General features: G+C 43.1%; 1 protein-coding gene across 3 annotated transcripts in view; it reads left to right on the top strand.

Moving 5' to 3' along the window:
- TSHZ2 (teashirt zinc finger homeobox 2) overlaps positions 1-21,346 on the top strand; it is a 221,713-nt gene that overhangs the window by 73,112 nt on the left and 127,255 nt on the right. The window lies entirely within an intron of this gene.

Below are 21,346 nucleotides of genomic sequence, written 5' to 3'. Positions count from 1 at the left end.
TGTGCTCCAAGATTTCGGGGAGAATCCTTGTGAGGTGGTTGATTGCCAGTGGTTAAAGCCCATTGAATCCCCGCTGATAATCCAGCACCAAGAATTTCTCCCCACTTGGAGGAGGAAGGAAATTGAGACCATTAAACTCCTTTCATAGGGAGCCACCAGGAATGCTGGTTGTGTCCATCACGGAGGGGATACCTGGGTGTGTTGTCCGCAGACCACCTTAAACGGGCCACTCCCCAAATTCGGAGCCAGCTGTGCTTTTACAGGAGCGGGTACAGCTCCGCCCCACAGCAAGGTAACCACTCACCCCAAATGGCTCGGGAAGCAGCCGTGAATATTGCATCATATTGTGCAGTAGACCCAACACATCCCTCCTGGAGCAGGCAGGCTCCCTAAAAAAGAAGCAAGAGAAGCAGGATGGCAGGAGGTGCCTGCCTGCTCTCCGAGTTTTCGCTGCATTTTTAAGCAAGAGACATCTTGAGGTTTGTGCTTCCCCAAACCCTTATGCTTGCAAAAGCAAAGCCCATAAACATTTGTTTGAGGCTGCCCTGACATACAGAGAGTATTTAAACTTTTCACTGCTGCTGCTTGTGAGACATATCAAAATGTACGTATTTTTTTCCAAGATTTCATTCCCTGCACCCTTCCCTGTGATTTGATGTGCCAGTTAAAATATGATGGTCTCTGTGGCTGAGATGGAGGTGGTGATTTGGGGTAGAAATACGGCCCCGCTGACCTCGTGCATGGGAACAGCTGATGGTACAGGAAGAAGATGCTGGATATTTATTTGTAGGTGTAAGGGAGAAATATATTTGTTAGTGAAATGGAGCTTGCTGCAGAGTGCATAAAGGTGAATTATTTGTCAGAAGACTGAAGGAGGTTTATGCAATACAGTATTATTGAGCCGGGCTATTAGCAGAGTGAATTGCTATTGTGACATGCCATTAAATTGTTTTTAGTGTCCACAAAGGTATCATTCTGGAGCAGGCTTGGTTCCTAACAAAGTTATATATTTACTGGACAGCTGCAGATCTCGTAATAAAAATAGTCTGTCTGACCATAAAGTAAAATAAGAGAGGAGGGTCCTGTGCTGGAAAGTCTGACCTCTCTCACCGCTCCCCAGCACTCCTAAACCAGGAGCAGTTTTCTCCACAAAAGCAGGACCTTGGCCCTGAGGAGTCCCAGGGAAACAGTCTGTGGGCAGAGAGGGACTCAGAGCCTGGCTGCTGGCTCTGCACCACCCCCATCCCAGCACCTCATGGCCACGACACCAGTCCCACCGAGGCCTCTCTCTCCTGGAGTTTCTGTGGATTTCTGGATCCCAGGCAGGGCTGCACAGGCTCCTTGTGCTGCTTCTGACTCAGCCTGGAGCCATCCCAGCCTTGCTCTTCCCTCGCTCATTCTGGGACCAGAGTTCACAAACTGCATCTTTTGTATCTTGCAAAACAAGTTAATCGTTTTCCCCATGGCCTCACACAAAAGCAGTTGACAAGCAGATGAAACCACTAGTAGGGAATATGCTTAGAGAAACCATAGGCACAGGTAGAAACATTAGGACTGATCACGATGTTCCATCTTTAACTTTGGAAAACATATAAAACACATAACGTTACAACATTCAGTCAAATGCCTTTAAATCTAATCATATTTAGACTCTGATCGGAAAAAAAAAAAAAAGGAGAATTTGCCAGGATTAACATGTTAATTTAAGAATGCAAAAGCAAAGAAGGAACTCTTAACTTGAGATTTGTTTAGGGAAAAAAAGGATAATTAAATATATGTGTACATATATAGTTATACATATGAGATTAAATGTTTTAGAACATAAATCAGTGGAAGAAAAGTAATAAATAATGCATGGTGAAAATGTGATAATGTTTATTAAGAAGCAACAGCCTTGTCATCTTCATTTTCTTCTTCAGTGATTCTCCCCTCAAAGGGTTCACTCATTTGGGACTCCCTGCAATTTAGCCTGAGGCCACTCTCTCTAATTCTTGGTTGGAAATATACCTGCTTTGCAAAAATAAGTTAAAAGCAGAACAACTGTGCACACTGAAGGTCTCCCCATTAAGCTCTTAAAGGCCAGAGAGTGAATTTTATGCCCTTGTTGCTGTGGAAGTCTGGAGACAGACAATAGGAACCCAGAGAGAGGGGGAAGGAGAAGGGGAAGAAAATGTGTGAGAGGAGACTCGAGCCAAGGCTGCTGGAAAGCTCTTCCTTCCACTTACTGCCCTTCTGACCTGAGACATGGCCTGTTCCTCTCTACACCTTTCTCTCCTGACCTACAGACCCAAAGGGCCAAACAGCCCCTCCTGCTCCTCGGTTTATCCCCAGAAAAAGCTCTGCTCCCCCTCAGGTGGGAACGGGCTCTGCCAGCACCAGCCAAAGCCTAAGGATTTGCATCACCTGAAAAGGGAAAGTCTGTGAGACAGCACAGAATGCCAGCTATTATTATTCATTAAAGCCTGGTTTGGAATCAGGCCCCTTTGCCCTTCTGCTTTCTTTGTCTAATTTTCTGTCCCTCAGCAGAATAATGAGGAAATTTAGACTCAGTTAAAGAAGTTTAGTACTGATAATTTGCAGTACCTAAGCCAATATGTTGGTGTTAGTGTGCTGTGACATATAAGCTGCTTAATTAGAGTTGCCATTTAATCTCTTTCTGTTCATTCATTTGCACTTGACTAACACAGGAAAGAAACTTTACCCACCCAGGTTTAACAAATAGAGTAAACCTTCCTAGTGAGGAAGCTGGAGAGGAATGATGATGTTCCATAGAGCAGGTTCTAAATTTGAACCTCCCATCACATATGTGAATGCACAGAGAGATCCAGCACTGAACACGTGTCACTGTGCACAGATGTAACTTCTCATTTCTGAATGTCTCCCGCAGTGGATAACATGAGCTTGCTGGTATATTTATGCTTTTATTATTTACTGAAGCTTTCCACGGGACATAATTCTGAATTATCCTTCAGTGGTTTATTAGAGTCTATGGGATTTTATTCATCAGCTCAGCAAGGCATTAGCAAAAAAAATAAAAAAAGTGTTCATTGTGGTGCAAATAGATCAAGAAGATACACTTGGACTTGGGATAGAGGGAAAGTGTGTGTTACAGAGGTAAAACAGCACCAGTAGAGCCCTTTATAAATGGAGCAATGCAAAGAGGCACTGAAAGGGTGAAATTACAGTTGCCCTCCCCCCAAGGCCCTTTTATTGCCTGTGCAGGATTTGCATCTTTTTTTCTCAATAAATGAGATAACATTCATCGGAAAACTTGCTGTACTTCCTACTGTACTTGATAGATACAATGAGGGAAATGTTCAGAGCCCAGCGTGCTGGGAGGGCTGGGTGGGACACGGGTTTGGACAGACCCTCATGCACCTGCTCTGCCCCCACATCATCAAGAGCACCTTTCCTCTGTGTAGCTGTGGGGAGTGGAGGGACAGCCAAGAGTGAGGGTGTTTTTCCTCAAGAGTGAAAGCCCGAGAAGAGTTAATCCTGTTGTGCTACAGGAGCTACAAGTGCATCAGGGACAGAGAAGTCGGTACAGAAGCAATTTTTAAGATGAAATTCTGACTGTGGCCTTGGGGGCAGGGCAGAGAACATGGAGAACATCCATTCCCGTGTCTGGGACACAACTGTGTCCGTTCCCAGTGAAATGACCCGGGGACTGGCCCTGCTTCTGACATTTTAGTCAGGAAAGATAATATAGAATTGTTTTCACTTCTGGTTTTCAGCTAATGACAGAAGCAGAAGCACCTAAAGGACTACAGAAGATCATGTTCTCAGCCTAATCAGAAGTGGGAGGGCTTGAAATCCCCAACTACTAATTTTAGCCCAACTTGCAGGATCAGGGAGATAGTTTAGATGAATAAATGGGAATTCCAGCCTTAGAATTTTTGAAGCTTCACCTACTACAAACAACAAAATGCACCTCAGAAACTCAGGGGAATCAAAAGTGGATGGTCTGATATTCATCACCCCACCACTAAAGCCTTCCAAGGCCAAAAAATGGAGATAACATAAGAGGAAGACTCAAAGCAAGAAATACAGGACAAAGAATAGCACAGAACTCTTCAAATGGTGGATTAATTTCTCAGCATAGCTAAAAATGCTATAACCTCAGTTTCATGAGTCAGCAAGTCTGATAACATTAATATATGCTAAAAAACCCGTAAGGTAACACCTGGGGGGTTTATACAACTCAGCTAAATTTGGATATGAAACCTGCTTTTCATAATTAGAAATTCTGGTTCAGCTACCATGAACCAGGTGTGTGTTTTTAAATGAGAAGATCTGATCCTTTTAGGGATTAAGAGCACCTTTATCCTGCCATAACAGTTCAAGTGGGCTCAAATGTTAAAACCTATATTTAAACCCCCTTTATAATAGCAGTACAGTACAAAGTATAAATGCAAATCAATATAAACATCTTCTTCCTTTCTATACTTGAGATAAAGTTAATATTAAAGCTTAAAATCCTTCAATATTTATGGAAATAACCTTACCTAAAAACAGCATCAATTTTATTTCATTGAAAAGGTCAAGAAAAAAAATAAAATTCCTTGTATTTTCCATTCAGAACTCGTTGCCTGAGATCTTGATGAATTAAATTAATTTATTTTGTTAATTACTTATATTAAAATTGTGGAATCAGTATCTAAAACAAAGGATTAAGATCTGCAGTTTACAGAGGACTCTGTAACAGGAAATCTCTCTTCCATCACGTGTATTAGCACCCACGGCTGGGTCAGCAGATGGATGGTCCTTGTAGGCGTTTTTCCCCATAAAACATTCGTTGAACAACAACAAAAAGATAATGTTTAAAGCAGGGTGGGCTTCACTGGAACAGATGAAAATAGACACTCTTCCTTATTGCTTTTTAAAATATAGCTTTACCTGTGTGCCCTGCCCTCAGCCAGCAGTTCCACAGGCAGGGAGAGCTCTGCTGCCTCCTGCCAGCCTGAAGCCGGGTCATTTTACAGGTGTCCTGGGAATCCTCTGGGCACATCACTGACACAGATGGTTCTCTCCCTGCAATAGGAGGGGGGTTGCATCAGGATTTAGAGTTGCTACTTAAAGTGCAAACTTTTCCTGCTGCAAAAGGATAGTTATTGGTTTTGAACCTCGCTGATGTGTCCACCAAGTTCACAAAATATTCTGAGTTGGAAGGGAACCACAGGGATCATCAAGAGAATGGCCCATGCAGGGCTTGAACCTGCACCCTTGGCTTTTTTAGCACCATGCTCTGACCAGCTGAGCTCATCTCGAGTCAGGAGGGGCAAACCTCTGTACCTGGGGTAAACTGGGACACTCGGCCTTTGTGTGACATTTGGCCACAGAAAAACCAAAGCACATCTGTCCCCACACACAGTCCCATCTAGTGCAGCACATGGAATTACCTAAAAGGTACAACCATACAGGTCCAGACTGTTCTGCCAAAATGCAGTGTCCCCACACTGGCAGAGCAGCATCCTCACAACTGCTGTGCTCACACTGTGCTCTCTCATATAGCCAAAAATGACTGTTTCCAGCATCAGTGTGTAATTGGGGAGTTCACTCCCATCCTCACACAGGGCAGGCAGTTGATCTGGTTAAACAGCTGGATGCTCTTTTGAGGTGCCTGGCTTTGGAGAAGCTGACAACATAATTGTCAGCAATGAGCAAACAGGTTTTGCCCAATTTTGAACCCACTCAAATGACCTAATTTTGAAATTTAGCCTTGAATTTGCAACTTGCTGAGTTTACGGTGTCTGTGTAATTACACTGTAATTATACATTTCCATACTTGCCATAACATCACAAGGACTAATTAGATTGGGTGAAATTTCTATCCTGACTTACACTGACTAGTAGTTAAATCCATTGATCCTATTGGTTGATTCAGTGCTAGTGAAATATTGGAAACCAGCCCATCTGAGCAGAACTTGGGCTTCAGAGAACAGGGGAGATGAAAAAGTGACTCACTGGATATAGGTTATACCATCTGGCCAATATTTATTTCAGGTATTTGCTGTTGGTTTAGTGAAAGTCTCAGTTCCAAACACTTTGTGCACAGTTTCTGGACTTCCCTTGATTGTGTTAAATTTCCAGTACTGGGAGGAAATTGGTCTGGAGTGTGATGTTCATGTAATTGCTGAATTTGTCTTTACTATCCTTTACTGGAAAAGTTAAAGTTTGTCTTTTTATGAGTCAATTTTGTTGTAGACAACTGTCTATTAAATACAAGTTATTAACAATTGCTGTTTATGGACAAACTCATTTGGAAAGCTGCATGTTTAAAGGTTTTAACTACAATATTCCTTTTGAATGAGGTTTTTAACTGAGTAGTAACTTGTTGCTACGTGCTGCTGCTCATTAATATAATGTCTTTCTCATAATGTGCACTTTGGTTATGTTCATTTGATTTCTTCTGCAGACAAAAGTCTCAGGAAGAGACATATATCCACAGCATCAATAGTGTGTTCAAGCATCTATTACAGAAAAGAATGTAACTACATTATAGTTTAAGTGCCAAGGTACTGTAGACCCAAAGAAATAATTTTTATTGGTAGAAATAGGTTTTTTATGTTCTAGCAGTCATTTTGGTCCTTGTGCTGGGGGACACAAGCAAAGGGAAGATTCCTGTTCTTGGTAGAAAACAGAGCAATCTAACTAGACTTTCCTCTGCACAAGGGGTTCCCGTGTTCCATTAGACCTTTGTGTCCTTCCTTGGGAAGGCTGAGAGCTGAGGTCCTGCCCCAGACCCACGTCATTGCTTGGACAGTGGCAGTCACAGAAATCTGCTCCTTCAAGCTCATCTTTCAATATAGAAGCTCACATCTTTCAGTAGAGAAGCTCACAATCACTAGCAAGTTATTTTCCCTCTGAAAATGACTGTCTCACCTGCAGGGCACTGCAGATCTCCCCAGGGTGACTCACACCCCTTCGCTGGCCCTCAGCGGTGTCCGGGACCTGCCCCTTCATTTGTCACCCCAAGCTGTGTGTGATTTGGAGACAGAGCCACAACCAGCCATTGCTGACCCACCAGTGAGCACTGAGGGTCCATGTGCAGCTGGGGGTTTGCAGGGATAGAGCTTGAGAGGTTCCCTAAAACCTCCCTCCTGTACCACAACCCTTGGGCTGTGGCAAACTGCGACTGTATCGCACTCTCCTCTTCCACCCAGAATGAAAGGAGCCTGAGGGATCATTAGTATCCTTCCATCACTTCCTCATTAGTTCTTAGATAGTGTTTTAATGACAGCTTGAGAGGCTCAGCATCCTGCCCTCTTACTATTTATGATCCCCACAGTGCTAATGTGCACTTAATGAGAAATTCTTGTCTTGCTTGTAAATCCTGTAGCCGGCATTCAATTTATTGACAGATGTTTGCTTGGGCCTCTTTAAAATTACTTCATAAATCTTCCAGGATAAAAGGCCTCAAGTTTGGTTATTAAGACAGGCCCTTGTTGACAGTTTCATATTTAACTGTTTGGAACTGGACTGTCAGGGCTGTAATGGAGTGCACGGCGGAGGGTTTGCATTCTTCGGGCTCATTTACCATGTTTTCTGCACCTATCAGGTTTTTTCTTTTTGAAGTGTGTTGACTGTCCCTTATAATCCCTTTAGTTAACTTCTCTGTGACCTCTTTGTGCACTGCACTTACTCATTTAGCATATCAGCGTGTCAGCTGTGATGAAGTGTTTATGCTGATATGAGCTGAGGGCTGAGCAAGCGCTACATGCCAGAACCTCCTGGCTGTAATGCTGATAGGAACTGAGGGCTGAGCTTGCACTTCAGCTCGAGCCCACTGGACATTTCACAGGGAGCCACAAGTTCCCTGCCTCCTTCTTCCACCCTCACATTTTATTTCTCCTCTAGGTCTGGGGCCATGGCTTGTAAAATCTGGTGGAGGGCTTTTCCCAGCAAGTCGGGGCAACTGGGATTTGGGAAGAAATCCCTTAAAATGTGTCCTGAAATGATTCCATTTGTTCTGAGTGCTGTGATCCCATCTGTGGCTACCAGACCGGTGTCTCTAATCCCTCAGACCTGCTTTTAGAAGGAGCTGCTGTTGCATGTGCGTGGCTCTCTTTGCCACAGGTTAAGCAAGGACCAGGCAACAGTTTTCCACTTCTCTTGTAGTTGCTCAAAATCTCACAAAGCTTTTAAAAATGTCCCTTTTGAGTGACACATATTAGAGAGGTCTGGTCCAAATGCTGCAGCATTTAGAGTGTGCAATGACAGCGTTTTAGGCCATTATTTTAGAAGAGACTTTTTTTTTGTCCTCATAGTGAACAGAAAAGATTAAAAATTTAGTGAGCTGCTGGAAGACTGGGATAATTCAAATAGCTATTAAACCCATGACATCAGCCAAATTCACTCCACTTAAGTCCGTCAAAAACCATTCAGATCAGACACTGGACGGTAATGAGCATCTCAGCTAAAAATAAAATGTTTGGGCTTTTTTTTGCTTACTTGGTGGTGCCATGTTGTATTACATTGCTTGAGTAGTGTCACATCACATCGTGTTACTTTTGTGGGATCCTCTGCTGACATGACATAACGCTTTTTATACTCACAAAATGTTTTTGATTGGATTCTCACTGTTCAGCTACTTTTGTTTAGCCATTAAGTTTAGCAAAATTCATAAATATAAGCATTAATTCACATGAAGAAGTAGTTATCTATCTGCAAGTGGAGCTAGAGAACTCCTTGTATATTTATGGAACATGAGGAGACTGGGCTTTACCAAGCTTTAAAGTTCTACTAAGATCCTGGTCGTGTTCACCTGAGGATCTCAGTGAGGCATGAACATTCCCATTAGGATCCCTGCTTAGATGAAGAGAACACATCTCTGTGCTTTTCCCTAAGCAGGAGCCAGAAAAGCCTCTCCAACACAAGTCAGACCCCACAGTGTGTTCCTGCATTGCCATCTTGCAATTCAGATGAATTTACATCCATGTTAAGTAGGAAGGCCTCAAGGAAAGGATACCAAAGGCAGGAGGCACTGAGATAAGGCATTAAAGAGAAAGAAAAAGCACTTAAAGTTGTTTCTTAGCAATTTTTCTGATACATCTACATCAGTGAATTCTAAAAGACCCAGCAGGCACTGACTAGACTCTGATTAGATGCTGCTTCAAATTTCAAACAGCACCATTTGTGGAGTGCTCTGTCCTCCTGGAACTTCTAGGAGGAACAGAAGTGCAAGGCCCTAATGCCAGCAGTTCTGTATGGGCACTTATGGGTTCTGGAAGTGATGGAAAACAGGATGACACTGACTGGGATAAGGACCTTGAAAATCCCATGCAGTTGCCACCATCCATCCTCTCCAGTCTGATGAAACTTGGAGTTATCACCATCATATACCACAGCAGCTGAAGGTATTGAGATTGAAGGGAGACAAAGAGGAGAGAAGCACAATTACTTGGGATAAAGAGGTCTCAGAACAACAGAAGGAGCAACCAGGCCCCCCCCATGTCATCTATTTTGATAGCTAATGTCACATCCTGGCAGGTGTAATGGATGGCAGCAAACACCTCTCACTAAATGTCTCTGTCCCAACATGCTGCAAGGGACATGTGAAGAAATGCCTATTTTGCAAAATTTTGATACATGTGAAGTCTCCCTATTAATAGCTTGGTACTGCTCCCAGCTGGATTCAGTGGTCTCATCCCTGTTGGTTGGAGAGGAACAGGATTGCACCCTGAAGGATTTGTGCTTAGCTGTTAGTTCAAGAACAGATTTGCCAAAGAAATGCTCAGAGGAGGGAACAGAGTGTTCCAGCACACACAGGTAGAAGCTGGTATTTCAAACTGAGCACACTGGGCAATCTTTGCTCATGATTCATCAGTCAAAACACGTCAATTTTATCCCAGAACAGCTAAAAAAAAATCTGCAACTACTTGACAAGTACATTTTTGGTGCAGGTCCCAGTTCTTTCCCAGTTGGCCCATTGGCTTGTCTGTCAGCATCTCTTGCACATTGCTGAAAATTAACCCTGCAGCGTGTTCAGTTTGCTGTTGTCCTGTTTTCCTCAAGTGACTCCATCACTTGAGACTCTCAATGGTAAAAAGAACAATCTGGCACCAAATTCTCACTAAAGGGCCGTGGCAAGTGGACATTTAAATTTCCCAAGTGCTTTCAAAAATCTTCCCCAGGATTGCCTTTTGGGTTTTTTTCATTTTCTGTTTTAAGGCTCCAGCAGATTCTCTCTCACTTGCTTGGTTTGGTAAATTTTATCTACTGGCTCAGGATCTCTGTTTCATTTTTGGTCTCTCCAGAACATGATACTTTTTTAATTGTCATTAAAAATTTCAGAATTTTTCTACATGGGGTTATAATTCCGCCTCAACAGATTCACAGTTTTGATCAAAGCTTAAAATATCCTTGGCTAGAACTATCCTGATGCAACAATATTGACATTACAGAATGTTTTTCTCTTGGCATTATCGTAGTTATTCTTTTTTTCTAATGTACACTGTTCTGTTCTGTAGTATGTTTGCAGGATATTCTTCAGTGCTTGCAGAAACCCCTTGTTAAATTCACAGAGCTGTTATGTATTCCCTCCTGAAGGATATTTTAATTTTCTCTCCTAATGGAGAAGGATAGCAGCGGAAATTCTCCTTGTGAGTTATCTTTCTTAGTGAAAAACTGCATCTGTTTCGGGCTGAGAAGTGACTGTGGAAGCCAGAAAAATCGCACTCAGCTGTATCCTCAGGAAACAGAACAAGAAAAGAAACTTTGCCCCAGGTGCTCCCGCTCAGTCCAAGTTTCCCTGTGAAGTCTTTGCTCTGGAGCGAGCGCAGCGTGGGCTGAGCAGCTCAGGAGAGGGACCCGTGGAGGGGCCGGGTTGGACACTCGGCACTTCCTGCAGTTCTCTGTCCTTCGTGTCCGGGGTTCATTTGTCACCACGGCACAAAATGAATTTGTAGTTACGTGGTTGCAGTTCGAGGCTGAGGGACTCACAGGCCTCTGTCACGGTTGTGTCATCACTACTGCAAGTGTTTGGAGCTGGTCTTCTCCCTCTCACCTTTTACACGGCCTTGTGTTGCTGCTCCATTTGTCATGGCAGGGTATAAAAACATGCTTCAGACTAAGAGAGCTTGATCTTATTTAAATCTGCCAGTGCTCTTTGGACTCCCACCATCCTCTTCCCTATTTCCTCTGGTAGGAATAGCATGGATCTGTTGGCAAAGTAATTTCCCTACATCCCACCTGCAACCACTCCTCATTGGTGTGATCATTTCTTCCCTTCTGCCCTTAGAAAAGTTGGTTTTCATCTCAAACCTGCTGACATCATAGGTGAACTTGATAGGCTGAGCTGCCTGATGATTCCTGCCTTTCTACTTTCCATAGGAATCCTATTCTTAATTTATAGAAAGACAAAAATCTGTCCATGCAATGAAAATTTCCTGTGATCTATATGGGCTACCATTGATGGATGATGAAAGGCTTGATATTAATGCCTTGAATATGTATAATCCTGAGCCATCCACGTTCTAGGGTCAGCAATCACTCAGTTCATTTTATACATTTCATCACATTGACTTAGAGTATGAAACCCTATTGGAGCACTTGGAGCAGCCCAGATAGTGTTGGAAAATCCGAGGAATTTGCTCCAAAGTTCTCCCTAGGCTATTGCTGCTGATAATCAGCATCTAAAATGTGACGAAATTCCTTTTGTTAACTTTGCCTGCACACTTAGTTGTATTTCACGTCACTTTGGACTCCTGATTAGTTTTTTGTACCCGCAACTGTACACATCAAATTCAATAAACGTGCAGGAAAGGCAGCATTATCACCCAGCTCCTTTTGAAAATGCAGCCTCCAGGGATATATTTCCATTGCAGCATGTGGAGATTTCGTCACATGACATACGTTAATCTTTTCAGAACCCTACAGCGAGCGCTCCACAGCCGCATCCCTGCGCTTCCAGCGCGGGCAGCAAGGCAAGCCAACGTTTTTCTTGGGGTCTACTTTTGCTCCCTTTCTTGCGCGGAGCCGTGTTTACCCCCGAGAGACGATTTTGTAAATAAGTTCTGCGAACAAGGCAGGAAGAATGGTCCGTTTGCTTTATCTCTGTCTCGGGAGACGGCGGCATTGTGTTTGCTCGGGAACAAAATCCGGAAAGGGCTTTGTGACACCGTCGCACGGGAGGGGAGCGTCCAACAGTTGGCTGTGGAGAGCAGGGACGGATTTTACACTCCCTGTAGGGGCAGTAAGTTATCTGTAAAAATCTCTCCACTCAGGGATTAGAGAAGACTCTCATTCTGTCTGAGTGCAGAGTCCTGCCTTCCTCCCTCCCTGTGCAGTCCCGGGGAGATTTGCCTTTCTCAGGCCTCCTGAAGATTCTTTAATTACTCAGCGGCCACTTGGGCTCCTGTTTCCTCTCCAGCTGCTCTGCAAGAGGAGAGTGGCAGGACTTAATTCTCTTATCAAGAAGGGCATCATGGGGTAAAAACTTCTGCACAGTTTTTGTCAGAGCTCTGAGCTTATTGTCTGCCTGCTTGGCAGTGAAAAAGTGGCTGCGTGTCTCAGGCAGCCTAAGTGATTTACCTAAAAAAAAAAATTCCTTGTGAAAACATGAGTGATTTTAAAAGAAGCTTAAGAAAGACCTGTCTGACAGAAAATGGGTTCAGAATTAAATTTCCCCGTTTCTCAAGTGTTCTTAAAGCCAGGATTTCAGTTCAGTTCCATCACTGAGAGAAATTAAATCAAATGTAATTGTGGATGTGTCTAATCCAGGCTCCAACTGCAGCCCATGCAAAGTTGTCCAAGTCAATTCTCAGGCCAGGGCAGTGGCCAGAGTGGTGCTGGAGGTGGATCACTGGTGTGACATTAGTGCAGGTATGGCTGGAAGAGCAGCAATTGCTCCTTCAGGTCCCTGTTTAGATGTACTCGAGTCCTAAAGCCATTTAAACAGCTGCAGTCCTTGGTCTTAAACTGCAGCTGCTACTTAAAAACTACTGGTTCCTCTGTGCCTGCCTCCCTTCCTCCTCCAGGCAAGGGCCCCTGGAACAGCCTCGTGACAATGTCCTGGTCAGCTCTTTTCTGTTTAAAAAAAAAAAAAAAAAAAAACAAAAAACAAACCAAAAAACCAACAAAGTTGATTTCCTGTTCTGGTGAGCCATACATCACTGACGCTCCCATCTGTGCCGTTTGTCTGTGACAGAATGACAGGTGTCATTTATCATTGGAGCTTGAGGAAGCTGTGGGAAGAGGGATTGAAATTTTTTCTGGAAGCAGTCAGTGTCTACAGACTGCCAGATCATTAAAAAGGGGGCTTTCCAAAGAAAGCTGTGTGTAATGTGATTGCACTTACTGTCAATGACAGGCTGAGAGAAAGAAGAAACATCAAAAAAAGAGAGAGAGAGGGGGGAAGGATCGAAAGGGAGAAAGGGAGAGAAATGAAGTTTCTGCCAGGGGCATTTAAAGCTACAGCACAACAAATGCAGGGATCTTTTTTTGGTTTGGTTTCAATATCTGCATACTAAGTGAGGCCTTTGGAGATTTTAGCTCAGCTTGGAGTGCCAATAAGGAAACCAAAACAGGAAACTCCTTTAACAGCACTTATTCGCATCACATATTATTTAGGGCACTGTAACAGAGTTTGTACTTTGAGGAGCGTGTCTCAAAGCACAATGACTTAAGACTGGAATAGGAGGTAGCAGAGACAGGAAAACCTATTTGGTCTGCAGCTGAAACTCCTAATAAATCAAAGGGCAGAACTAAGACCAGATACAAGGCCCTTTTTCAAAAAAGAGACATTTACAACGTCCTGTTTGCATAAGGACATGCAGGAAAAGCAGCATAATATCTCTATTTCAGCACCACCTAGGCAGGCTCTGGTTGGGGATTTGAGCTGAATCTTTGTTTCTTCTCATGGTAAAGAATGCTTCTCACAATTACAGCAAATTGTCCTCCTACTTGATGTACACAAACTCAAAAATAAGTGTTTATTGGGAGAAAAAACTGCAAGAGATATAAACCAAATATTTTAACAACAAAAAAATCCGGGAGGAAAAAATAGTGGTTTTTCTCTGTTGTTTTTTGTGTTCTCCTTAGGAGAGCTGGATAGGCTTGTGCCACACTCCTTAGCACAGTTTTTCCTGCAGGAGCTGTTTCATCCAGCCAAATTATAACTGATATAATCCAGAGGCTGGGGAGTGCAGGGGGATTGCAGGGGGATTGCTCACAAGTTGGTCACACGTGTTAAAGGGCACTGCTGGTTAGTCTGGAGTAAGTCATTTCAGTCCTTACTTCTGTGAGAATCTGTGGCTGTGTGAAATCCCAGCGTGAGGCTCAGTGAGTTACAAAATCAAGGGCCAACTCAGTAGACAAATCTGGCTTATTAATAATCGAGGGATTCAACGTCAAACGTGTGAGAGCACTGTGAGTCTGGGTTAGAGACATGACCCAGGGCATGAACTTTCTCCTCTGGGCTCTCTTTAGAGTGATGGCTTTTCCTGCTGGCCTTTGGGAAAGACAATTCGGGGGGGAAAAAAGAAGTAAAAAAGAGGAATTTTCAGTCTTTTGCACAGAGTGTGTAAGGAAAGGGGGAAATCATCTCTGCATCTTCTGCCACCGAGCATGTCTGTGTAAAGACAAGGAGAATCCAGAAGTGCTGGATAAAAGCAGTATCTGTCTTACAGGTGAGGTCCTCCTGGGGAGATCTGTCCAGTTCCCAGCTGTGCCATGGGATCTGTGACTGAAGGTTATCCAATTCCTCCAGGTTTGCAGTTTCTACTCTTTAGTGTCTCCTATAGAGATTTTGGGGTCTTTGAGGTAGGAACCAACTCGTAACGCCTTGAACCCATCATGTCTTGCACAGGATGTCCTGCTCTGAGCTTATGTTTCTTCCTGCAGCTGCAGTACAAAGACCATAATTATTATGGTTATGAAAAATGATCTTTCTGCCTCGTGCTTAATAGTTTACTTATTTATAGCAGTTGTGTGTATTTACATAGTATTGATTCACACCAGTGTTTGCCTCTATGGAGAACATTCCCTGGAATCAGAGAGATCAGAACAATCAAACACAGAGCTAATGACTTAACATATGTAAGTGGAAGTGGTAACACTCTGCAATTGGATGATAAAGTTGTTGCATGTGTTGCCATGTAAGTTTGTTTGTACACTCTTACCAATGTGTTAAGTGCCATTACATCATTCTTATCATCACCAAACTCAGTATCATTCTTTCCTGGCATTGGAATTACATAGCATGTGTGCACATGGATATACATATATCTATGTATACACACACACACACACACACACACACACACACACAAACATATTTAAGCTGCAGATTCTAAAACATTTTTACTAGGTCGAGACAAACAATTTTTGCCTGACATTTGATTTTTGCAGTGCTGGACTGGAGGTCTGTGTGCTTTCCTATATGAAGGAGATTGGGTCAAAACTGCTTTAAATGTCATATCCCTGGTGCAAAACAGAGATCCCTGTTTTCAGCAGCTACATGAAGGAAGCAGAATATAAAATCAGGCCTCAAAGTCATGTATATGGTTCTGTTGACATTTCTTCCTGTGGGGTGACAGGGGCTGTCCCTGTCATTCTCAGCAGACTACACCTGTACTACTCCTGTACCACTCAGGTTTCTCTGTGCTTGAAAGCTCACCTGGAAACACTTCCTGTGGGTCCATTGGCAGATAAGAAAAAGGGATGACATGCCATAGACACAAATATCCCAGGGGAAACTACAGGTGGCAACAGACAGCAGCTTCACTTTTTAGGACATTTGTAGTGAAGTTGTATCCAAGACTTCCAGTTTGAAAAGAAAAAAAGTTAAATTATTGCTGGTGTGGGTTTGCTCTGAAAAAGGAGTTGCTCCTCACAGAGATAAGGTTTTGCCTTCTGGCCAAGTGGTTATAAAAGTGAGATCTTAACTGAGGTTAAATGCCTTGGTTCTGCACAGCTGGTTTTTGAGACTAAACAATGTAATCTTTACTCAGCCAGTCCTACCTCTGGTTTTACTTTGGATGTGCAAGGAACAGCTCAGGATAACAAAATGAAGCTCAATGTGCACAGCAAAGGCTTCTTTAGACTAGTATGGATAAACAGCAGCAAGGCATAATTTACTCCCAGGAAAAGTGGGGAGATAAAGACTGAAATGAAAAGGGAATTTAGCTCGATTGAAGACCTTTGTGGGGCTGGAACCACTCCAACTCAGTCACCATCAGCGGCTCACTGGGCACTGCCATCAGACTACGTCACAGCCAAAGCCTGGCTCAGTTCCAACCTCTTTCATAAACCCTTGGGAAATCCATCCTGGTGTGCAAATGCCTTTGGAAAGGCGCAGTGAGGAAATGTGGTTATGTAGAGAAGCTGTGGCTGCCCCATCCCTGGAAGTGTTCAGGGCCAGGTTGGAAGGTGTCCCTGCCCATGGCAGGGGTGGGACTGGATGAGCTTTAAGGTCCCTTCCAACCCAAACCATGCTGGGATTCTATGATTCTATTTGTATGGCTTGCCAGTCAAAGGTGTGTTTCTGACCCCCTGTGGCCCCTGTAGCAGCTTGATCAGAGATGTTTTTCATGTCTCATCATAACCTGGCTGGCTTTTAAAATCCACTGCTTTTACTGAATTTTCCATGTAGAAAAGGCTGTCCCTGCAGTCATCCTGCTGGTGCTACCTGGAGGCTTATTTGGACTGTCAGCAGTTATCCCCCAGCTACAGACTTCTTATACAAAATGTGTGCACAGTGTTGTCTAAACAAACCTGGGCCTAATATTTATGCAAACTCAAAGCCAGTTGGAACACAGTCCTGCAGGTGAATATCCCATGTTTGGAACTGCAAAATTCCCTGTTTGCTGGTAATGTGTTGGTGTTGAAGAGGGGGTTTGGTTCATAGCAGATTTCTCAGCAATAGCTGAACAGCCAAGAATTGCACAGACTAAGGCCATGGAAATCTTGTTTTGTTGGTAAGATTCTAGACTCCTTGTATAGATAAAATTACCAATTAAGAAAAAAATCAGTAAAATTTAAGATCTGTAATATAAATTGTCACATACAAATATGCTACAAGATCTCTCATACATGCTGATTCTTTAAAATTAGGAGGAAATATACCATAATGTGTGACAACTGTCTGGCTTTTGGTCTTTATTTAATTTCTGTCAACTAAAGAAAATTATTTAAACTGTAAAGGGGAAAGAGGGGACTCCATCAATATGTACATTGTTTTTCTCCAGAGATTAAATAAAAGTTTGTGCATGTATTTACATTTGTTCTTCCGTAGTATATACTGCACAGTTATATTTGGAATGGGTCTTCAGCAAAGCTGCAGAGGAGTTAATGAGAGGAGGATGTTTGTACAATTCTGTAAATATTTTTTTATATTTCTGGGAGCAGTGATCATATATCTTGAGTCTTTCTTTCTAAGCTAGAGGCTCCCTTGGCCTCACATTTAGGTTAAACCTTTGGCAAGGGTTCAGGGAACAGGGAAACCAGCTGAGGATCTGGTCCAGTGGGCGAGATCCAAGAAAGCTCTTAGATGCTGCATGTGCAGCTGCCATGGATTTCAGGAGCTGGAGCTTGAGGGAGGAGAGGGAAGCTTGTGCTGCCCTGCATGTCCAGAGCCACCAGCAGCTGAGGCTTCCTCCAGGGTGTCCAGGATGATCCCACACAGGTTCCTGGGCCTTGTGGGTTCCCCGGGCCACATTCCCTGAGGCATCGCTGAATTCAGAGCTCAGCGTTTGTGTCCTGGGTGTCTGGGAAACTCTCTTTCCAAGCACTCCCCGCCCCTGTAAGGGAGCATCTGAGATGATATTTCTCTCTCACTCCCTCTCTTGTTCTCTCTTTTTGCTTAAACTCTGTAGGGCAGATGTAAAGGTCGAGTGAATTGATCTGTGTGGGTAGCAGGGCGCTCTCAGTGGAGATGCAATTCATACTCTCATAAAGTCTGCAGGTATTGGCTTGACTCTGTTTTTGAGGAGAATCCACAGTTAGGGAGACTTCCATCATTGTTTAGAGCATCACTGTAATTTGTCTTGAAACGATTATATTTCAAGTTTCTTGCTAAAACGACTTAGAAATGCTGGTAGGTATATTGGGAAAAAAGACACTAAATATATAATCCATGTTCCCTCTCTGTTTAACTATGAAATGCATCTTGTTCACTTTTATCTTTGTCATGGAATGATTGACATGTAATATCTCAGCTTGACACCTTGATATTGGTGATCAGAGTAATTTGTTTCAACCTGCATGCTAAACCCTCAAGGTTGGATATTCCTAAAATATAAACACAAAGGATGGATTACTGCTATCATTTCCTAGTTTATAATCTGTTCTTACCAGCAAAGGGCTTGTCCATTGCAAAAAAGCTGATTGCTTTCTGTAAGTATTTTCAGTGTCCATTTTTACTGTATATTTCTTTTACTCTTTAATTATAACACTGAGTTTTTCTGTGAATAAATATATTGAGGTCATCCAAGCTATATCCATGAGTTCCTCTGTGCTTCCTGAGGCACAGCACAGAATGGGGACTAGTTTGGCAGAAGACAGATCACGTTGTCAAATGGATGAGAACAGTTTGCTTCTCAAGAAGAACACTGGTGCTCCTTTTCTGTTTTGTTGCAGCACACTGTTCCTTTATTCTTAGTCTTTCTATATTGCCAAATACACCTGAATGAATTGTTTTGATACCTGGAAAATAATGTGTAACATCCTCCTTTATTGACTGGGCTGCCATGGGCAGGGACACCTTCAACTAGCCCAGGTTGCTCCAAGCCCTGTCCAACCTGACCTGGAACACTTTCAGGGATGGGGCAGCCACAGCTTCTCTGGGCAACCTGTACTAGGGCCTCCCCACCCTCCCAGGGAGGAACTTCTTCCTAAAATCCACACTAAAAACAATCCACACTCTTCTGTGGAGCTGCTCAGTGGCATCATCTGACTCTGACAAACCTTGTGTGTCTCGGTCTGTAAAAGCTGTTGCTGTTTTCCCTGTTTCCACGTGTCCTATTTAATCCTGAAGCCTGCTTTTAATCAAAGTCACTGGGCTGACACTGATCAGCTCTGCAGTGCTGCTGCCACACTGCCTGTAACCATTTCACTGGTGTAACACTCTCTCTGCTGGTCAGGACTGGGACAAACTGGGGCTGTGCTGGGGGAACCCATGGGAACGCTCCTGTGTGTGTCTGGGACTCCACAGAGGGGTCAGTTCCTAGTCCTGGGATAGATAATTCACAGCCAGCTCCTCCCTTTGTGATGCTTCTCTACTGTTAAAATTAGAAAACTCTGCCTCCTCCTCGGGGAGGAGGGCCAGACTTGTCAAATGAAAGGTAGTTTGTAAGTGTAACAATATTATTTACATTTATATTTTTAGCGGTTTTCTGCTGCTCGTTCAGATTTGAAGCCAAGAGTTCTTTGAGTTCCCCTTTCCTTTCCTTGCAAACACCCAAGCACACACCTTCCCACACTCGGAATCAGGAAAGAGAGGGTTTCTCCTGGTGTCCTCAGCCAGAATTGCCTGGTTAATGTAAATGTAGTACACACAGAGGTCAGAAGTTTTTTGTCCCCACACAAGCTACGTTCCTTATACTGCAATGTATAAGCAAAATAGTGCTGCAAACACTGTTTGCAGCACCTTCCCACCAAGGCATTTCACTTGTGGTTAGCAAAATGCTCCGAGATCCTCCAGAGCTGAAGGTGCTATTTAAATGTAAATTATTATTTACAATATCTTATGCTTGATATAAGTTTTGGGGAAGTTTCATCTTTACACTTGTTTGCAGCAGCAAATCCTTTCATAGCTATAATTTATATGCAAAGATTTTCCCCGTCCTATCACACGTTTTCCAATATGTTGTGATGAAGTCTGAACAGTTCAAATTGAGCTCCAGCATTGTGCATTTTATTTATTTCATATCTCATTTGTATTAAGTTTTGTCATAGGTTAGGGCTTGCTTTTATATTCCAGTAAGAGAGGATATAGAGTGTGTGATTATTCAAGGTCTTTGTTATTTATATATCCTGCATCCCGTGTGTGCTGCTCCAGTGTCCAAGTGAAATGCAGGATTCTATTTTAATTCTCATGACTGTATATGATCATTAACAGCTACTGCACCCAGTAAAAAATAAAAATGCAATTCGAAGGAGTGTGCATATAAATAAATATAAGTGAGCACGTAAAAGAATGAATGAGATAAATTGGTTCTTTTCAAACATCAAACTTATCTTCGGTTTAAGGGAGGCATCCTCTGTGCTGCCTCTGCTCCGAATGGTACTTTAAACAAAAATTAAACATAACAATAAAAAATAATTCATTGCTTTTAATAATGTTTTCAGCCATGTGCTGAGGGTGGGCTTCCTTTTTTTTTTTATTTCCCCCCCCCCAAGATTGCAATTTTGAAAATAGCAGGAAAGGTCATAATGTATTGAGCATTGCCTTGCCATTTCCTCAGCACTTCTGAATTTCAGTCGCTGTTGGTTTATGCCTTTGCTGGAGCACTGAAACCTTCAGCATCTTCCCTGTTCCCTTCCCAGCCGGCAGTTGGAAGGATAACCCTCGCCCCCTTCTGTCCAGACGCTCGTCTGGGGCGTGTTTCCCATTGTTCTGCTCAGCATCTGCTCGCCATCCTGCCCGGGAAGGGAAGGGCTCCTCTCCGAAGTTGGATCCATCAGCTCGCTGGCAGCTGTCACTACAGGATCCAAACACCAGACGCAAGATGAAAGCTTGTGCTTATGTTTCCCTGTAAAACAGGGACTCGTGTTCCTCCCGTTTTAAAGAGCTTTCTCAGGATATGCAGATCAACCCTGGTCGTCTCACCAGGAGAAAAGTGGTTCAACTGTCATTGTGCTCCACTCTATTGATTTACAACCAAAAGCAATAATAAGCGAGATATTTTGATGAAAAGCAGATGACTGTCAATCCTGCCCAGCTTGGAGAAGCTGGGAACTCTGGAGGCTGCTCCAAGCAGTTTTCAATTGTCCTTTCCCTGTTCCTACCTCCAGTCCTCTCCCTGTGACCTGGGCAAGCAGCAACCTCAGCCTTCCTCTGCTCCACTGCCCCATCTCCCCTTCACTCACCCTCAGTGCTGCCTTCCACGCTCAGTGAGTGCACTGAGGCAGCCTGGTGCTCTCTTAGTCAAAATAGACCAGAATGTATATAAATATAGTATAGCTTATTCATATACATACTAGTTTATTTCATGAATATATGTATATATAAATTTACTAGTGAAGAAAACTAGTGGTCTGCTTTTTGCTGGGGACAATCAAACTGTTCTTCTGCACACACACAAACCCATTTGTTGTCTCTGTAGCACACAGACATATATATATATATATATATATATATGTAGTTACTCATAATGAAAGTAGAGAAAAAAGAAGTGAACACTCAACA

Source organism: Pseudopipra pipra, chromosome 17 (genome assembly GCF_036250125.1).
Source record: "Pseudopipra pipra isolate bDixPip1 chromosome 17, bDixPip1.hap1, whole genome shotgun sequence".
Lineage (NCBI taxonomy): Eukaryota > Metazoa > Chordata > Aves > Passeriformes > Pipridae > Pseudopipra > Pseudopipra pipra.
This window is presented reverse-complemented; position numbering and strand designations above follow the sequence as displayed.